Source organism: Rhipicephalus sanguineus, chromosome 7, assembly GCF_013339695.2.
Source record: "Rhipicephalus sanguineus isolate Rsan-2018 chromosome 7, BIME_Rsan_1.4, whole genome shotgun sequence".
In the NCBI taxonomy this organism is placed as follows: Eukaryota; Metazoa; Arthropoda; class Arachnida; order Ixodida; family Ixodidae; genus Rhipicephalus; species Rhipicephalus sanguineus.
In genome coordinates, this window is record NC_051182.1 from 90,546,161 (window position 1) to 90,561,685 (window position 15,525).

Here is a 15,525-nt window from a genome sequence, read left to right on the forward strand (position 1 = left end):
GTCGCGTCTGATGATCATTGGTTTCACATCGGTGGCACTTTGCTCTTTCCGCCCTTCTAGAAGCTCATGTTCGGACAATTGAAGGAGGTCTGCTTCTGAGACTACTCCGCGTGAGGTATTCATTGATCGATGAGGAGAAACAGGTGTTGGAATGTTGCCAAGTGTTACTAGACAGGGAAGTGTACGAGGCGGCCAGGTTCCCCTCAAGCTGCTCAATGCAGCTTTTTGTCTAGTCATCCTCGCAACCTTGTGAATAAACACAATTCAAAAGTTTCTCATAGTCGTGTTATTCAGGTAGCTCTAGCAGAAGGTCACCCGTAGCCATCTTAGTTACCTTGAAGCATGGCCCTAAGACTTTGGTCAGAAATTTTGTTTAAACAAATAAAGAAATCGATCTGGCTTGTTTGTCTGGATTTTCACTACGGACGACAGGATAGTCTCGGTCGGCTGAAGCATGCAAGTTCTTCGGTGCGTTTTTCGGTTCTTGGTAACCCCGCTCACGAAATGCCTGCTTGCGCAGACGCCCCTCTTGGGGAGATATTCATGGCGGCAATACATTTTCAGGCTGAACTGTAACGAAATAATAGCGGCAGTAATGTTTGAATGACCAGCGAAGTAGCTGTGACGTCATTTCTTGTCTACGTTTGCTGGACTGTCGCTCCACTTTCCATGTCAAAGCCACTTTAGGAGCAGATACTGGAAGGTATTATTTTGCCAATTCATTACTGGATTTTAATCCAATACCCTTTCCTTTAAGTGTATACTGTAGAGGCTGAAAAGGTGGAAAGGGACATAAGAGAGGAAAGGAAACCGTCAACGTTGCAAAATATTTCCGCTGCTAGACCACGCAGTTAACATCAACCAGGTGATCTACCTCACTCAAAAAGATATCGTTTAAAATGGGTGCCAGTCTAGAGCTGATGCACATGCAGTACTTTTGTGTGACCTGGCCCATGTTCGAAAGTTCGACTCCAAATATGAGCTCAGGAGCTCTAGAAAGGACTCAATGGTTACCAAGCTGCTGCTAGGAGAGGCAAACAAAACATTATGTTCGGTGACACCACTTCGACAGACTTTATCAATTTGACCGTTATGCCCGGTTTATTCTCAGTGGCGCAACCACACGGAGTTTTAACGTTGCGTCGCCCGCTGAGCGTTTTATTTATTATTATTTTTTTGAAAGGTTGCCTTTCGGCTTACGCAAGTTCGCAACGACACACGACAGGCCGTAAGTGCTAGCGAACAAGTTTATGGCGTGCATAGACTAGTAAGGAGTAAGGTTATTATGGAGCGCGGTAGAAGTGCGAAAATCAATTACAAGCAAACACCCCAGAAGTCTACGCTAGATTCACAACTTGGTAAGACGCAAACTGTTAATAAGGCTGCCATGAGTGGTAAGTAACCATAATAACATGCCATACTCAATGTTGAAGAGAGTGAAGGCTTTCTTTGCCGCATTTGACGCCGCTCTCAAGTACTCCATCTTTGCGTTGACTTTCTTCTAGTACCGGCCTCAGATGTACAGCGCCCACTTTCAGTGGCAGCGGAAAGATAGGATGCAGCACGCACAATCCTCGTCGTGTTCTTCTATTGACCAGACCATTGCAGCAAGGCCACTGGAGGTTTTGTCGTCCGAACGACATTGCGGGCAGTACTGGGCGCCGGTACTGTGCCTGAGGAACTTGATAAAACGAGGCTCTCAACTTACAGGGATGAATTTGTTATTGGCGTTCCTCACATTCTGCGAGGTTGCAGCGTTGACGACTTTCAGTAATAGCCAAGTTCGTGGGGGTACAGCAAGTGTCTTCTCAGATGTTGTCAAGATGCTCAGTATGCCGGATTATCGTGTTGCTATCCTTTTTTCTCCAGAACTCGTGATGCAAGTTGGCAACATTGTAAGAGACCTCAACGTATCAGCGACACTCTGGAGTTGCCCTAAACAAAGTCCTTGCTACATCAAGTTTGTTCGTTACGTCACACAGGATCCCGATGATTTCCCACGGCCAGCTTTAGTTCTTGTACCACAGCACACCAGTGTGGCATCACATGTCCTCATGGACATTCCTCGATTCCAGAAGTACCACTCGAACGTGGACTGGATCATTTCCGCAAGAAAGCACGAGGACGTGCTTGACAAGCTGCGGAGATCTTGCGAGGATCGCGAAAACTTCAACTCTCACGTCCTACTTTTCAAGGAGGCTCCGCAAGAGGGATCCTATCCGAAGCACACACGAGTACGTTACACTTTCTATGACACACCCGGTAACTACTGTGGCATGGCGCGCGGCAGTCTAGCAACGGCCGCTATGGAAGCGCACAACGCTCTCAACAACTCGCTCGTACATCGCTGTGACAACCGTGGCGTCGAGCATTCCGTTTTGTTAGAAAGGCGCGTAGACGTCATTCTCGGTGAGCGAGACGTTAACTGTCCTCACAAATGCTTCGCCTATAGGTACGCCATGCATCCGTCGATGTATCACTACTTTCTCGTCCGTCGCAGCACGCCCAAGCGGCCGTCGTTCGTGGATACTTGGCTGCGGTTTTTCATCCTCTCTATCCTTTTATTGGCGCCGTTCACGGCAGTGTTCATTCTCGTTTTGCATCTTAGACGACGGTTCTGTCCCGAGGACACGTTTACTGCCGCAGCTGCCTGCCATTTCTTGGTAAGCACTTTCCTAGGGCGCAGTCCACCGCCAGGGCTCGAATCTCGTGCGATTTCCTTCAAACTGCTTCTGACCTCTTGGATGCTGGGAATGTTTTTTCTCGGTAGCATCATTCAGACCATCATCACTGCTTCTCGCAGCGTTCCGAGTTACACTGCGGAAATTGGGAGCATTGGTGAGGTATTCGCGAAGCTTGAAAACGGTGTGCTATTGCCCTGCATGAGCCCAACACTAGCAGCTATGATTAAAAATTCCGCTGGTCGCGTGCCGTACATAGAGACACTCAGCAAAGCGCTGGACCGCTGCGGAAAGAGTTGCGCGCTTGACCATCATTACTGGTGTCAATGTATGTCCAAAATTAAGAAAGGAACACATGTTGGCGTCACTGAGCACACTCCTTATGCGCTTGCCAACGCTCTGAATGAAGGGTTAGAGCCTATAGAAGAAACCTTCATGAGTCGTCTGAGATTTTCATCAGCACACGGCAGGTATCCTCTGAGGTAAGAGAACCCTTCTGCGTCTTTATTTTTTGCCTCAGCGCCTGCCCACGGCTGAAGCGCCTTGGTAACAGCGCACTAGTGCAGAGATCAGTACAAATAAAGCACATTACTTACACGACAATACGTGCCTATGTAGATATACAAAGCTTCTGGTAAGGAAATTAACCAAATGAAAGAAGCTGTGAAGCCCATGCACACCAAACATTTCGTGTGCCATCTTTACTCATGCACTTGAAAATGTCCCGGACAGATGAACTCGTAAGGTACACATGCTGCAGCCATGTCATGGCGTAAGTAAAAGACCGATAAGGGCGAAATATGTCGAAGCACTTGGTAGAGACGTCACCCGAAACTACAACAATTACAGCAGCTCATGACAGTCACTACCCCCGCACACGACAAGTTGCAAGAACATTCTACCGCACCAGCCTCCTGTCATGTAAAGAAAACGTGTACAAGCAAATCCAGCCTACACGCCGTACATAATGGTACTCCGATGGGCACAAATTGAATATATATGCAGCTACACAAAGATAAATGCTGGTTGTAAATGGAATAGCACATCAAAAATTTAACTGTGGTCTTACCAGTGCGAAAACAAATGCTTGGCAACATACTAGACGGCAAAACTCCTTTGCTATTCGCGACAATAAGCCTTAATTCGGCCTGGCATGGCAGATTTTCAGGAGGGTTTCAACTTGGACTCAATGAGAGTAGCATTTTGTACAAGTTGGTAATTCATGAATTCAGCACGACTGCGCAAGGAAAAAACACTGATGCGCTGGGTGTGTCTCCTTCTCAGTTGTCCGTGTTTTTTCGTTGCGCAGGCGTAATGAAGAAACTTGGACTTGTCGGTGATTCATCTGGATGAGAAATGTTGCCCATATAAAAACAGGGACACAAATAGATAGACGAAGCGCAAATTACCAACAGTTTATAAAGACATAAATGGCGTGCTGATGCATTTGTCTTTGAAGCATCAGATGTGAGCTTCAATAAGTAGGCGTGTTTTTTTTTGTTTTTTTTTCATGCGAAGCATTTCTTAGCGAACGTTTGATACTTGGAGCGTTTCTATGCACGTATCTATCTACCTATCTCTCTGGCCGTGCCTGAGTGCTCTCATGATCGCCTCATAAACTTGGTGTAGACCAATATTGGCATGTAAAGGTCAGATGATTTGAGGGATTGTCGGGTCATGACATGAATAACGTGAAAATCCTGTGGCGTACGTCGTCGAACCCTTTCCTCCAGATACGCATGGCACGTACCTGTTTCCCACGGGCCGCGGTGTACGGGTATGCGCCAGAGGTGATTGACGGTTTATGGCTACCCAGGAACGGTGAGAACAGACATTGGTAATTTAAATACGAGAGCGTTAAGAAAGAACCGACCCCCGCAGGGGCGTCTGGAAACAGGCGTTTGGTGTGTAGCGACACCACGGACCCGAGCTAACGGGGGGTTTCGACCCCTCCCACGCCTAGCCGTGCGTGGCTTTGCCGTGTCCGGGGAAAAGGGGATCCTGGGGGTTGAGCCGACGCCGGGTGATTGGACCTTTAAGGCCCCCCGGCAGAGGCAACACACCCCTTTGGCCCCGGCTTCACGTAGACGGCACCCCTGGGCTGACCCACCCAGGGGAAATCGGCAGTCGCCTTTTCCTGTCTCTCTCTCCCCTCACATCTTCGTCTTTCTCACTTTGCATCTTTTCTGTCTTCTCCTCTCTTCCATTTACTTCCGTTTTTTCTTGGCGGCGAGGGTTAACCTTGTGTATGTGCCCTCTCTTGGGCACATTATATTTGGTTATAGTAGCTGTGTACAGCTGGCGTTGGCATGCCTTATATCAATATAAGTGCTGTTGCGTCCCCATGTTGGGCTCCATGGTGGGCGGCTGACATGGCTGCCGAAATTATACACAATCTATGGCCTCATTCTCCTTTCCCCGATTGAATGATCGCCCTGTCTCAAAGAGAGGGCGCACCGAAGACACCTTGAATGCCTTGCTTAAACCAAAAGAAATTTTTCCACGCTTCCACGTCATCCACTGCCAAACACTCGAAAAGAATGCCAGAACAATCTCTCCCTTCGTTGTGTCGAAATGCCTTACTGAAACTTTGGGCCATGGTTACCAGGCAACTAGAATGGCTAGCGGAGACCTTCTCCTTGAAGTACAAAGTAAAATACAATATGAAAAACTGTCCAAACTTGTTTCGTTGGGAACCACACCTGTCTCAGTCACCCCGCATCGCTTTCTGAACAGCTCGCGCGGTGTGGTGTCAGACCAAGACTTGATCGACCTGACAGAAAGTGAACTCCTCGAGGGCTGGAGCGACCAGCATGTGATCAATGTGCAGAGAATTAAAATCAGGCGTGAAGATAAAGAAATCCAGACAAAACACCTCATTCTCACATTTGCCACAAGCACACTGCCAGAACATGTCGAAACAGGATACTTGAAACTAAAGGTCAGACCCTATATCCCCAACCCGCGACGCTGCTTCAAGTGCCAGCGTTTCGGTCACGGCTCTCAGAGTTGCCGTGGCCGTCAAACCTGCGCCAAGTGCAGTTCACATGAACACCCTGCTGACAACTGTGTTGAACCTCCACACTGCGCAAACTGCGACGGTGTGCACCCCGCCTACTCTCGTGCATGTCCTTCGTGGAAAAAAGAAAAAGAAGTAATCACACTCAAGGTTACAGAAAACATCTCCTTTAGGGAGGCGCGAAAACGCCTTTCTTTTGCGCAGGGACCTTCATTCGCGGACGTGGCACGCAAGGGGGCAGTGCCACAAAGGTTCGTGGCGGCCACGCGTACCACGCAAAGTGGACGGGCGGCAGCGCCATCCGCCCCCTCAGCGGAAGCAGCCTCTGCTGCTCCGCAACCAAAGGGCATGCAGGCCTCCGGATCTGCGCGCCCAGGGCCTTCTGCTCAGGCAGAAAGCCCCAAAACTCTGACACCCGTGCGCGTTAGCCGCGAGCGGGCAACCAGCGCCTCTGCCGAGGCGATGGACACAATGGCAAGTCCAACGGCGTCTCAAGCGCCCAAGGAACGGCGCAGCTCGTTGGAGCGCGCCAAAAAAGAAAAAGCCCGCATCACAGGGCCTGGAAAGGGCTCCGTGACATAAGGCAATAGTTCCAGTACACACAGCACTAATTTACACTCAAAATGGATACACAAATTTTACAGTGGAACGTGAGAGGTCTTCTAAGAAACCTCGACGATATCCAAGAGTTGCTACATGAACACTCACCAAAAGTGCTGTGTGTACAAGAAACACATTTAAAATCCAAGAACACGAATTTTCTACGCCAATATGTCATATTCCGAAAGGACCGGGATGATGCTGTGGCGTCATCAGGTGGCGTAGCTGTTATAGTTAGCCAAGGAATTGCATGTACCCACTTACCACTACAAACGTCCCTTGAGGCAGTGGCTGTCCGAGCCGTTCTCTTCAACAACCTGATCACAATCTGCTCACTTTACGTACCCCCGCACTACCAGCTCCAGAAACATGAATTTGAGTCCTTAATAGATCAACTTCCAGAACCATATCTGGTCCTTGGAGACTTGAATGCACACAACAGTCTGTGGGGAGACTCTCGCTGCGATGCGCGAGGTCGTCTGATCGAACAGTTCCTTTTCTCTTCTGGCGCATGTCTCTTAAATAAAAAACAACCAACATACTATAGCCTCGCAAACAGAACATTCTCGTCCATAGATCTCAGCATAGCATCTCCATCACTTCTGCCCCTAGTCAAATGGAAAGTTATCAATAATCCTTACGGAAGTGACCACTTTCCAATACTTCTGAACATACCAATTACAAATGAATGTCCCCCTCAGGTTCCAAAATGGCTGACTGAGAAAGCAGATTGGGAACAGTTTCGGAAAGTTACACTGTTAAATTGGACGGACATGGCTGCCTTAAGCATAGAGGCAGCTGTAGAATACTTTACAGCATTTCTGATTGATGCTGCAACCAAATGTATTCCACAAACAAGTGGTCACTCTGGAAAACGACGAATTCCATGGTGGAACAAAGAGTGCGGAAATGCGCGCAAGAAACAAAACAAAGCATGGAAGTTGCTTCGCGACTATCCGACAGCTGAGAATCTTACAAATTTTAAGAACATAAAGTCAGAAGGTAGGAGAACGCGCCGACAGGCAAGAAGGGAAAGTTGGCAGAAGTTTTTATCGGGCATTAATTCATATACGCAGGAAGCTAAAGTCTGGAGCATGGTTAGTAGGGTAGCAGGGCGGCAGGCATATTCACTCCCTCTTGTAAACACAGAATGCGACAGCTTGGAGGACCAGGCAAACTCCCTCGGCGCACACTTCGAACAGGTGTCGAGCTCGTCGCACTATACCGAAGCTTTCCAACGATACAAAACACGAATCGAAAAACAGAGACTAGAGCGAAAATCCACAAAACACGAAGCATACAATGAACCTTTCTGTATAGCTGAGCTACAAGCATCGCTTAATTGCTGCAATAATTCCGCCCCAGGATCCGACCGCGTCGTATATGAAATGTTAAAACACCTGCCATCTGAAACCGAAAAAGCCCTCCTTTCGCTGTATAATGCTGTTTGGTTTTCCGGCGAGATCCCCTCGGCCTGGAAAGAAGCCATTATTATTCCCATTTTAAAGCAGGGCAAGGACCCATCCTCAGTTTCCAATTACAGGCCGATAGCCCTAACAAGCTGTCTATGCAAGGTTTTCGAAAAGATGATAAACAGGCGACTCCTACACTTCCTTGAAATAAACTGTCTACTTGACCCATACCAATGCGGGTTTCGAGAAGGTAGATCAACAACGGACCACCTGCTACGTATCGAGGCACAAATCCGTGACGCTTTCGTCCATAAACAATTCTTTCTGTCTGTGTTCCTCGATATGCAGAAGGCCTATGATACCACATGGCGCTTTGGCATACTTCGAGACATCTCACATTTAGGTGTACGGGGTAGGATGTTCACCATAATCGATAGTTACATGTCAAATCGAACATTCCGTGTTCGCGTGGGCACTGTTTTGTCTCGAATATTTGTCCAAGAAACAGGAGTTCCGCAGGGTGGTGTATTGAGTTGTACACTTTTTATTATCAAAATGAATTCCTTGCACCAGTCCATCCCACGTAACATGTTTTATTGCACATATGTCGATGACGTACAAATTGGCTTTACATCTTGCAATCTCGCAATATGCGAGCGGCAGGTTCAACTTGGTTTGAACAAGGTAACTAAATGGGCAGACGAGAACGGGTTCAGCCTTAACCCGCAAAAAAGCACTTGCGTATTATTCTCAAGAAAGAGAGGCCTCCATCCCGATCCGGACATTCACCTCCACGGCCAGCGAATACCTGTGAAAACGGAGCAGAAATTCCTAGGTGTAATTCTAGACACGAAACTGACGTTCATATCACACATAATGTATATAAAAAACAAGTGCATAAAAACAATGAATGTTCTGAAAGTGTTGTCACGCACTATTGGGGTAGTGACACAAAGTGTCTGATGAATTTATACAGGAGCCTCATACGCACGCGCCTAGATTACGGGGCGATAACCTATCAGTCTGCGACACCAAGCGCCTTGAAGATGCTTGACCCTGTCCATCATCTAGGCATTCGACTTTCTACAGGTGCTTTTCGTACTAGCCCCGTGGAAAGCCTTTATGTCGAATCGAACGAGTGGTCGTTACACCTCCAGAGATCCTACCTCTCTTTTGTATATTTCCTCAAGGTGAACGCTAATGGAGAACACCCCTTACACTCTACTATCAATGATCTGTCCAGTTCAATCCTGTTTGAAAACCGTCCTGCCATGAGAAAGCCCTACGCACTTCGTGTGAGGGGCCTAGCTGAAGAAATGGGTGTGCCACTTCTTGAACACCGTCTGCTGGCTCCCGCCGCATATCCCCCGCCGTGGCAGTGGAAACTCATAGACTGCGATGTATCCTTCGTAGAAGTTACTAAGCACGCGCCTGCTGCACATATCCGTACACACTTCCTCGAACTCCAGCACAAATACACTTTTCCGGAATTCTTTACCGATGCCTCTAAGTCTCACACTTTTGTGTCCTACGCCGCGGTCGGTCCATCCTTTACGGATGCCGGCGTTCTGCATCCTAACACAAGCATTTTCACAGCAGAGGCATATGCAATATTGGTGGCCGTTAAACACATTAAACAATTAAAAATAGACAATGCAGTTATATATACAGATTCCCTAAGTGTTGTAAAAGCTTTGAAAAGTTTGAAAAAACATAGAAATCCTGTCCTTATTTCTCTTTACTCACTCATATGCACTATATGCACGTTCGGACAGCATGTTGTTGTATGCTGGGTGCCAGGGCATCGCGAGATCGAAGGGAACGTGTTGGCGGACCGGCTCGCGGCATCTGTTCACGGAAACGCTGCCGATACCCCCATGACTGTCCCTGCACTGGACCTGAAGCCCTTCCTAAAACTAAAGCTTAGGGCTCATTGGCAGCACTTATGGAATAAGGAAAAGCAAAATAAATTACATCTTATAAAACCGTACCTTGGTAATTGGCCGCCGATATCCAAGACACGGCGTACACAAGTAACACTCTGCAGACTCCGAATAGGACACACACATAGTACACATACATACCTTTTGTCCGGAGGCGACCCACCGTTGTGTGACCACTGTGGTGACCCGCTCACTGTACTCCACATCCTACTGCAATGCAGGGAACTAGACGCTCTCAGGAAAAAGCATTTCTCATCAATATACCTTCAGTTCCCACTCCATCCCGATATGTTCATTGGCAAAGAACCTCTCTTTAAGTATCAGTCCCTCTGTGAATATCTAAAGGATGTAAATTTCAATGTTATTTTTCCAGGCGCTCCGTAGCGCGGTCTCATCATTGAGGCTGCTGCTGTGGTAATTCTTTCAAAGGAAGCACCTGCCTCCCGGCCTTTGGGCTCAAAGGCCTTGAGGAGGCATTCGTGCTGTTTTCCCGCCTCTCACTTGTAAATACCATACTCACTCGTCATTCATCCCACGCCCATAGATCACATCACTTGTCACTGCCATAATTTTATACCCTATACACTCCTTTTACGCTCCTTTATAGCGCGTGATTTTAGGCCTCTGTACAGCCATAATACACCCTGTCATCGAAATCATTGGTCATTGCCAACACCACACAGAAGACATGGCGCTCTTTGGCCACCTATGGCCCTTGCGCCATAAAACCCCACTAACAACAACAACAAGAAAGAACCGACATCGGCAACGTTGACCCCGACCAATCTAAAGATTACAAATTAGAATCCCAGCAGGAATCGAACTCAAGCATGCAAAAACATCCTACGCAGGCGTAATGTCGGTGCAACGTCAACTGCGGTTGTGGTGCTGGCTATCTAGTTTTATAACAAAGCAATAAACACTACATATGTACTCCTGCGATAGAGGCGTCATATCAGATTAACGTCTGTGGTTACAGTGTTGGCCCCGCTTTTATAGCAGTCTAATAAACAATACATTTGTGTTCCAATGATTCAGCAAGCTACATTGAAGCATTGCTCAACCCCGTAGGAATATATTAATGAAAGTTACGTATGATATTCACATGATTCCACCATAAGGTGCACCTAGTTTCGGTAATACTCACGTATGTGCTGTAACGCGAGGTGCTGACGTTACGTCAGACCATAAGTTACACTTTAAATGCCAGTGTTGTCGACGTGCCTGGTAAGCCCACGATGTGCACACGGCTGCTACACTTACAAAATAACGTCGATCCACCTCGTAACTCTTGGCTCAAAGCCACAAAATACAGCATAGAAGTACTCGCTCACTGCTTCCCATAAAACCCATTCCCACAACGCGTGTGATGTGTCGATTTTTTATCAAAATGAATTCCTTGCGACTGTGCATCCCACGTTACATGTACTATTCCACGTATGTAAATGATCTGCAGGTTGGCTATAAATCTTGTAATTTTGCGATGTGTGAGCGGCAAGTTCAGCTTCAATAATAATATCTGGGATTTAACGCCCCACAACCACCATATGATTATGAGAGACGCCGTAGTGGAGGGCTCCTGAAATTTCGACCACCTGGCGTTCTTTAACGTGCACCTAAATCAAAGTACACGAGCCTCAAGCATTTTCGCCTTCATCAAAAATGCAGCCGCCGCGGCTGGAAGTCCAGCTTTGTTTGAACAAGGTTTCTAAATGGACTGATGAAAACAGGTTCACACGACGCCATGAAAGGTACGTGCATATTATTCTCCAGAAAGAGGGGCATTCACCCCGATCCTGATATTGAGCTACATGCATGGTCAACGTCTCTTTGTAAACACAGAGCATAAATTCATAGGCCTAATCTTAGACACGAAGCTGACCTTCATAACACACATCAGTTATATAAAAAATCACAGCATATCCACGGAGTGAATGATGATGAGTGGGCGAAGCTGCGGAGGTTCATCGGTAAACCGTGACTCTTCCGTGAATTCTGCCCAGTACATCATCACCCACGTGAGATCGGGCGCGTTTATACTAAAGGTTCGATGAGTTATGACGACTTGCAGCTCACCTTAATTTTACATGTACGCTGTGAATTTTCATTGTTTAGAAAACCATTGCTTTAGAAAACATCTGGCGTCTTTCGTTAAGCAGCTGGCGTTTTTCGTTTTGCTTTAGAAACATCTGGCGTTCTTTCGTTTTGCTTTTACAAAGCATCTGGCGTCTTTCGTTGGTTTATTTCATCAATCAACGGCGTTTTGAACAAAATTTTTATTGTTTAATCACGCACAGGAGAAATCTCACCAGGCACTACCTTGGAGGTAAAGAATGGCTGCTAATGGGAATGAGAGACAGAAGAAGTCGGCTTTTAGCTAACGCTGCGAATTTTTTATTGTTCAACAACGCACAGGAAAAATCTCCCACCGGCACCACCTTGGAGGTCAAAGCGTAAGACTGGTTACGCACTACGACTACGACTACGACTACGAGGGACGAACGGGTGCCGCCTTAAGGAGCTTCGCCCCTAAAAAACAGGTGCATAAAAACAATGAATGTTTTGAAAGTGTTGTCACGCACTACATGGGGTAGTGACAAAAAGTGTCTGATAAGTCTGTATAGAAGCGTCATACACACGCGCCTAGATTACGGGGCGATAACCTATCAGTCTGCCACACAATGCGCCTTGTCCACCATCTAAGCATTCGCCTTTCTACGGGTCCTTTTCGTACTAGCCCCGTAGAAAGCCTTCACACCGAATCGAACGAGTGGTCGTTACACCACCAGAGATCCTACCATCTTTTGTATTCGCAATGCCCACGAACTATAGGTGGCGCGCCGTGCTTTTCAAGATGGCGCCAGGAGGAGGGTCAACCCGTTTGTTAGCATAGGAACAGGTAGGACATGCGTACGTACGGCCCGTGCCACTTTCACCGGATGAAGTCATGAGCTGAGCTGAGCTTAAATAGATATGAGACTAAAATGCTTTCCCAAACCATGAAAAGTGCTAAGTACTCGCCACCTAATTATTCGCTGCAGTGTGAAAGGCAATATTTCAGCTCCGTTACCACGCATAACGATGCTTTGCGAAATCCTGTGCGTGCTACATACAACTGCATGAACTAGAATTGACGTATGGGCTGAACGGCACTCCGAGGTAGTACGTACCGGGCCTGCCTGACGGATTTGCCGCAGTATTAGGCTGCCAGCGAGTAGCGCCATCGCTGCTGCGCGTGGTGATGGTTTGCAAACATAATACGCCGTCGTGATTACTTGCGCAGCCGGGAACGCGGAGTTACGTCTTCAACGGAACACAACCATTAAACATCCCATTCAGTAGCGCTTGTGTCACAGCCAATGTTTTTAGATGTTGGTCACAGCCATGCTGAGACTCTAGCCGTGTGCACTTCACTTCACTCGCATGTTGCACGTTCGATCAGCACGATCGAAACATGAATACAGAAAAGAATGCACACGTTTGTTTTTCGCAACGTCGAAGAAAGTAGCCGAGAGGCGTGGATTGTGGCCGTGGCTGCACGTTCTGTCGCTCTAACCATTTCGCTTCGCTGGTCGAGCTCGAGCGTGTTGATGATGATATATGGTGTTTTATGGCGCAAGGGCCAATGATGGCCAAAGAGCGCCAGGACCTGATACCGGACGTGACCAATGGTGATGTTAGGTGGCTGTATAGGGGCCTAAAATTCCTCGCGCTACAGGCGGGTAAAACATACAAGTAATAAAATTATGAGGGTGACGTGACATATGTGCAATGAGGCTCAATGATAAGTGGTCATGATATTAAAACTATGGATAGATGGCGTCAGCACGAATGCCTCGTCAACAGCCCTTGGGTCCAAGGGCCGCGAGGCAGATGCTGTTTGAATGTAGCCACCGCAGCAGCAACCTCTACTCAGAGGTCGTGCTACGGGTTGCCTGGAAATATGACGTGAAAGGTATTTACATCTTTTAAAAACGCGAACAATGATTCATAATTAAATAGGGGTTCCCTACCGATGAACATGGAAGGATGTAGTGGGAGTTGCTGTCTGTAGGGTAATAAAAAGTGCTTTTTCCTGATTGCGTCTATTTCATTGCACTGGATCAGGATGTGGAGCACGGTGAGTAGTTCTCCACATCTTTCACACCTGGGTGGGTCACCGCCGGACAGAAGATATGTATGTGTGCTGTATGTGTGTCCTATTCTTATCCTCGTAAGTGTTACTTGTGTGCGGCGTGAGCTTGATACCGGTGGCCAGTTTCCAAGAGTCGGCTTGATAACATGTAGCTTATTATGTGTTTGTCTGTCCCACAAGCGCTGCCAATAAGCCCTGAGCTTTTGTTTTAGTAAGGGTTTAAGATCTAGTGCAGGAACAGCTATGGATGTATTGGCGGGACAGTGGTCGTTGGTGGATGCAGCTAGTTGGTCCGCCACCACGTTTCCGCCGATCTCGCGGTGTCCTGGTACCCAGCATATTACAACATGTTGTTTGAGTGTGTACACTGTACATAAAAGAGAGTAAAGCGAGACAAGAACAGGATTTCTGTGCTTCTTAAGAGTTTTTAAAGCTTTCACAACGCTTAAGGAATCAGTGTAAATTACTGCGTGGTGTAAGTTTATTTCTTTAATGTGTTTAACGGCCGCCAGTATCGCATAAGCCTCTGCTGTGAAAATGCTTGTGTTGGGGTGAAGGACACCTGCATTCGAAAAGTATGGACCGACCGCTGCGTAGGACACACCAGCGTGAGACTTTGAAGCGTCGGTATAAAATTCAGGAAAAGTGTATTTGTACTGCAGTTCGAGGAAGTACGTACGGATATGTGCAACAGGCGCGCGCTTCGTAACTTCCTCGAATGATACATCACAGTGTATCAGCTGCCATTGCCACGGCGGCTGTTGTACTGCGGGTGCCATCACATTGTGTCCAGAGAGTGGCACTCCGATTTCTTCGGCAAGACTTCGTACACGTAATGAATAGGGCGCTCTCAATGCAGGACGGTTATGAAAGAGACGGAAATTAGACAAATCATTTGCAGCACTGTATGTGGGATGTTCACTGTTTGCATTGACCTTTAGAAAATATACGAAAGAAATGTAGCATCTCTGCAAATGAAGGGACCACTCATTTGATTCCACGTAAAGACTCTCTACGGGGCTCGTCCAAAAAGCACCCGTAGAAAGGCGAATGCCCAGGTGGTGGACGGGATCCAGCATCTTCAATGCGCTCGGAGTGGCAGAGTGGTAGACTATGGCCCCGTAGTCAAGGCGTGTGAGTATGAGGCTTTTGTACAGATTCATGAGGCATTTTCTGTCACTGCCCCATGATGTACGCGACAAAACCTTCAGAACATTCATAGTTTTCATACACTTGTCTTTCAGGTATTTTATGAGTGCTACAAAGGATAGCTTTGTGTCTAGTATAACACCTAGGAACTTATGCTCTGTTCTTACAGGCAGCGAATGGCCCTGCAGATATATATCTGGATCGAGGTGCAGGCCTCTCTTCCTAGAAAAAAGAACGCAGGTGCTCTTTTGTGGGTTAAGGGTGAACCCATTTTCGTCGGCCCATTTCGACACCTTATTAAGAGCAAGCTGAACCTGTCGCTCGCATATTGCTAAACTGCAGGATTTAAATCCGATCTGTACATCATCAACGTAAGTTGAATAGAACATATTGCGTGGGATACACAGACGTAAGGAATTCATTTTTATAATAAAGAGTGTACAACTGAGCACACCACCCTGTGGTACTCCAGTCTCCTGGACAAATGGACGTGACAAAACGTTGCCGACACGAACACGGAATGTTCGGTTGGACAGGTAGCTCTCTATTAAGTTTAACATTTTCCCACGTATACCCATTTCTGAGA